The sequence below is a fragment of the Dipodomys ordii genome, unplaced genomic scaffold, assembly GCF_000151885.1.
Source record: "Dipodomys ordii isolate 6190 unplaced genomic scaffold, Dord_2.0 Scaffold21, whole genome shotgun sequence".
In the NCBI taxonomy this organism is placed as follows: domain Eukaryota; kingdom Metazoa; phylum Chordata; class Mammalia; order Rodentia; family Heteromyidae; genus Dipodomys; species Dipodomys ordii.
The window spans coordinates 17,600,922-17,607,330 of NW_012267237.1; positions in this window are offsets into that span (position 1 = coordinate 17,600,922).

Consider the following 6,409-nt stretch of genomic DNA (forward strand, 5'->3'; position numbering starts at 1 on the left):
GTTAAAGTTTTAAATATGGCTGTATAAGTAGTATTATTTAATTCTACAAAAGATGGTAAACAAAAAATCAGCACAAGTGATTACTAAATTTCCATGGAAACCAGAAGCATATATTTATAGAAAAGTTGGTAGTTTATAAATATCAAATTGTACCATTATCTGCAGATGTGCCAGTTCTGTCAAACTTTGCCAAAATTATATAATAGTTTCTTAAACAAATCACTGTGATGAAAATGGAACTAAATGAAAATGCAACATCTCCTTTTACCCCATGTTTTAACAATACACAAAATAAGTAAAATTTAATTGTTACTAAGAGTTAAATATAGACAATACAATACAATACAATTCTATCAAGATTTGCCACTTATCTTCCTGTCCATTTCTACAAATGGGCATCATGCTGCATCTTCATAAAAATAATTAGATGTACAAGGAAAGAAATTATTTTATTAATTTTTTTATAAATCAAAATTTAAATTATGGATAATATGAAAGGTAGTAAATTTTTGTTTGCACTATCCAAACCTAGCAAAGGAAACAAGTTTCACAATTTACCTGCTTGCTGTACACTTCTCTGATTCTAGAAAAGCACATACTCTGTTGCTTATTCCTGTTTATATATATATACATATATACATACATATATATATACACATTGTATATGCATATACATTTATTTACATGTATATGTATTTGCATATACATGTATATATATACATAAATATTTCATCACATAAGAGATGAACTATAATAATTCAGAAATTCTTATACTTTTATAAATCAATAACTGGAATAAAGTATGTGAGTGATTACTATTTTTTATTACTCGTATTTTGCTCTGTAAAAGATCAATCATATCAATACAAATTTCACACCTCCACATCCACATATAGCTATGCAAAACTAGGAAATAACATCAGAAACATAATTTATTTGTCCACATATATTTGTGATAAAATTACCTAGTTATTCTTCCTCTAGTTTGAAATAATTAAAATTACATTAAATTATAAATCAGGCTTTATTCTGTAATTACTAAAACATATATAGTCTTAATTGCCTTAATATCTTATTCACTGAAATGACAAACTGTTTCTATTTTTATATCTTAATTGAAAGCATGTGCTCAGATAAGCCTCCTCAAATTATTTACCAATTAATTGCTGTTATGAAACTCTTCTTTTTTGATAATACAACTATTTTACCTAGCATCTCTCAGCAGTGCAACCTTATCATTGAGTTATTTTTAAACTACCCATGTCCTTTCTGTTTGCGTATGCCTGTTTATACCATTCTCAACCTTTGTTGATAGCAATTTGGCAGCAAAAGTCCAGGTTATCAGCCTTTTCAACATGATGAAAGTGGTTACCGTAGCAACTGAAGTACTGCAGAATCTCTCAGAACACCTGCTCATCCCACTCACAATCCTTGCAGCTGAGATGTAGGCACTTGAAAACTGCTTTATTATTTTCATTTTTGCTTCTCTAAGTTCAGGTAGGTTAGGAACAAAGAGTATGCTGATCCTGACTACTTGCATTGTCCAAAAGACCAACACATTTGTCTGGTTTAGGATTATTATCGTGGCCAGCAATTAGTATTTTATTTTCTCTTTTTCCCCAAATAGTTCTCTGTGTGTCTTGCAGCGTCCTTTACATTCCTTGACATTGGGAAGATTTGGCAATCCAGCAAGGACAGAGAACATTCTGTAAGCGCAAACGACAAAATGCAGCTCCATTGTCACCCTGGGGCTTTTTATTCAGCCAACATTCATAATTCATTGGGTCTGGTAATATAAAAGGGCAATGTTCCTGAATGCTTGAGAAAATTACTGTCATACTTTAGCTTATAAATTTTTTAAATTATTCATTTTCTTGATTGTGTTAGGCCATTCTCTTTTCCTTGAAAATTTGACTGAACTTATTCAAATAAATTGTGTTAAAGCTTATAAAAGCAATTATAAAACAAAGTCATTCAGTTATTTTCTCTTAGAGCCAAGTTAAGAAACCTAAATTTAACTTAAGGTGTGCCATAATATACCATTGTAATAATTCTATGAATCTTTTCAGCTCATTTTTGGATCCTAAATTTAAGATTTCCTTTGAGATTAAGTAAACCAAGCCAAGAAATCTTGTCTAGATATCACATGCTGTTTTCCACACATTGATGGAAATGCATAAAAGAAATCTCAGAAGAAAAGGGATTAAATGTAATCTTAATTATCAATGTATTTATGGATCATCAAATTTTTTTCTGAATGTTTTACATATTAATGTAGGCTTTGATTTCTTTTAACTTTCAATTTACTCAGAGAAGTAGTTTTACAAGATAATTCTTTGTGAACTCTAATTCCAACTATGGAAAATGCTTACTAATGTAGTGGTACATACCTGCAATCATAGCAACTTGGGTAGATGAGGCTGATAGAGGACATGTGTGAGGCTAGCCTGGAAAATTCACAACATCGAGAACTTGTCTCATAATAATATAAAACTAAAATGGGCCCAGAATATTAGTTTAATGATATAGTACTGTCCTTGCATGAGTAAGGCCCTATGTTCAATCTCTACTATCACAAACCATAAGTAAACATATAAAAAAGTAATTATTATTTTTCTTAAAATGATACAAAAAATGATCACTTATTGTTTGTCAAATTTCCCTTAAACTATTCATCGACTTTCCTGTTTTGAAAGGTTCTAAATATCATATTTTATAATAATCATCTCAGTGCTTCAGTCTCACGAATAGAGTATTACAAAATTATATTATGAGAGCCCTGTGTAATGTGTAAATTAATAAATTTAAAATAAAGTATATCTATGTGTGTTGTATGGCAAAAGTTCTGAGATAATAATTATTTAAAAATTTCAAAGATGTTTAGAAATTCTACTAATTTGTCATCATTTTTGTTACATTTTGAAGTCAGCAAAAATAAAATGTGGAAGAAATGCCATGAAAGATTTTCAGATCCTATTCTTTTGTACTTTCTCCTGCTCAAAAGTAACCCAGTTACTAGGGTTCTGGGGCTCTATTTTTTTCAATATCACAACTTATTCCTCCTTTACTTTCTTCCTCATCACCTATATTCTTCTTTGTATACAACCTTGTTGATCACACAGAGGGAATCATTTTGATTGCTGCATTCCTCATGTCTATATTCTCACAGATTAACCCACAAAACAAACTTTTAACATGTGCATAATTTAGTATTTTGAAAAATCAGAAAAACATAAATATATATTGTGTCTTTCACAGCCCACAAGTTCAGCAAATTATTAAATTTGTAATATATGTCATTCACATTCACACATATCATATATTAAAAATTGTAGACTCAACATCACAAATCATTATATCTTTATGTGGTTTTAGCTGTTGTCATGAACAATTCCTAAATTTTTGGTTCAACATGATTGACACTGATGCTCAAATAATAGTTCAATATAACATCATATGTTTGCAAGTAGCCTGCATTGTGATTCAAAGACTAGGTTACTTCTATATTATTGTTAGAAGCAATTTGTACACTCTTCATTCTGGTATTTCTTGAAGCTGAGAGCGTGAAATATACAAACACTGTTCTCTTTCAAAATCACATTCATTTTTGAAATAGTGTTACAAACATATTAATGAAGTATTTCAAAAAATGAGAAGGTAATGAAAAGACTTCTTCTGTGGCCTCCCTTAGTTTCTTCTCTTTTAACACTTCGTATTACAATATTTGTGGCAATCACTGAACCAATATTGAAGTGTTATTTTTGATATTTTAACAAGTATGCTTTCTGTTCTGTGATCCCGTAGAAGGTATGTTTGATAGCTAATTGTTATCTGAATTAAAGCTATTCTAGGATATGCTTATTTGAATTTCATTGGTTTTCATTACATTCATACATTAGGCATTTTGTAGGTTACATATATATTTTAATTTCTATGCCTTTCCCTGCTCTAGATCATGACAATATTCTCTGAGAATATTTTGTATATTTATTGCCACAAACTTAGAATCTACTTTTCCAACAAACAGGGATTCTCTTTTCTTTTTTGAAACTTGTCATAAGTTTACCATAGGATGGAGTTTTTAATGTGTTTGTTTTTAGCTTCCAGATAAATATGAATGAAATTTCTGTTTTTGTAAATAAGACAGTTAATAGACGTTATTTCAATACACGAATTATGATCCACATGCATGTAATATGGTAAAATTAAATTTTTTTAGTATATCCAACTTTTGCCCATTATAAAATGAATCTTTTCATAATTCATGTTTGACTATCAGCAAAATCCTCTTCTATCTCTGAGAAATCTGACTCTTATCCTTTTTGTTTTGAGAGTTAAATTCCAGGATTTATTCACAGCAGTATTTGAATAAATTACTTGTACTTTATTTAGAATAGCATCATCAACTAACATACTATTATTATGGATTATGCTTTTTGATTTGTTAATATAGACTTAATGTACGTCTAGTATTTTTTATTTTTGTTTTTAGTTAGCACCTTCCCTTTACCCCTAATCAGTTTTCATAGAGCGTTATTTATGTATTTGCCATACAGTTAGGTGTTTTATCAATGTCTTTGTTGTATTGAGGGATTATTCAGGTCTTAAAAGTTTTTTCTTTTGCATTAAGATATATTCTTTGTAAAATTTGTCAAATCTATAGGTTGTTTATACACAATTAAATTACAATACAGATAATTTACACTATTCTTAAAAATATTGCCTGCTCCTTACATATGTTCAGATATTCACTCTTCCTCCTCTTTCAGAAATATAGACAGCCCTAAACATGTTATTCTCTCTATATTTTTTTCTGTCTTTTCATATGTGACCTATTGGTATCATGCAGTATTTAGTTCACCTACAAGCTTCTTTTACCTAGGTATATATTTTTGTGGTTCATTGCTGTTTTCTATTACTCAGTTCTTTTGTTATTAAAAATTTTACTCACATACATGTTTCTATAGAATGATAAGTTTCACGATAATATGAGTAAATGCTTGGGAGTACAGAGAATCTACTGTATCATATGACTGTGTTTTCACTTTAAAAGATTGCCAAATAGCTTTTCAAAATACCATGCCCTGGCCCATCAACTAGGGGAAGAAATTGATTTATTACAGTTTTAGATATTCCCCTGTAACAAATATTTTCTTTCTTCTAACCTTAGCAATATTAGGTGAATAGTGTTATCACATATTTGGCATTGTGCTCATGAAATACAGAGCAAATATCCCATCTTAATGTCTACGATGTTTGTTATGTCAGTTTAGAACTTCTACCCAACACTCTAAGAGTTTATATGTTTTACTTTTATTTTCAAGTGTTAGGAGAATTTTGTTTATATGACATATATAATTTCTTTTATTACTTATGGTCTTAAAAATTTTTTTTGGTCTGGTCATGGCCTGAACTCTGGGCCTGGGCACTGTCCCTCAGCTCTTCAGCTCAAGGATAGTGCTCTACCACTTGAGCCATAGCGCAACTTCCAGCTTTTTTTTTTTCTTTTTGCTTATGTGGTGCTGAGGAATCGAACCCAGGGCCTCAGGCATGCAAGGCAAGTGCTCTACCACTGAGCCACCTCCCAGGCTGGGATTTTAAATTTTTAACATAGTTTTTGACTAATTTGCTTTGATTAGCAGTACTTCCAACATATTGTTTCATAATTTGCATGTTTTCCATGAGAGTATTTAATATAAGAATAATATTTTTTTAATTTTTCTAATAATTCCTATATATATCAAATTAAACTGATTTTTGTTTCTTTGGTCATTACTAATGTATTTATTTAATACCTTTTACAATATTTTGTGTGCTTTGATTGAAAGCCACATATGAGATTTTGGGTAATAGCAACTTTGGTAAGAAGCATTCGGGTGAAGTTTTTATGTTTTTTTTTATATGTGTTTTTTATTGTGAAAATACTGTACAGAGTTAAAGTTACATGAGCAAGGTAATGAGTACAGTTCTTATCAAACATGTTTCTTCGTCCTTTGTTTTTCTCCTACCATCCCTTCCTTCCCACCTCCACAACTATACTCCCCCCATCCACTCCCTGCCAAAATTGTAAAGTTCGTTTTCAACATAGTGTCTTGTACAACTCATTGTCACAATGGGTCAAACTGTATCCCTATTTAAGCTATTTGTTTTTTCATTATACTGAAATGATACACAATGAAAACAGGGGTTATACCATGAGGTAGGAACATACAAAACAACAAAAAAAATCACATGGTACTTTATAAATACATTAGAAACAACAGCAAGCAAGCAAGCACGTAAGAAAGAAAGAAACAATAGCAAATAAGCAAGCAAGGAAGGAAGGAAGGAAGGAGAAGGAGGGAGGGAGGGAGGGAGGGAGGGAGAGAAGGAAGGAAGGAAGGAAGGAAGGAAGGAAGGAAGGAAGGAA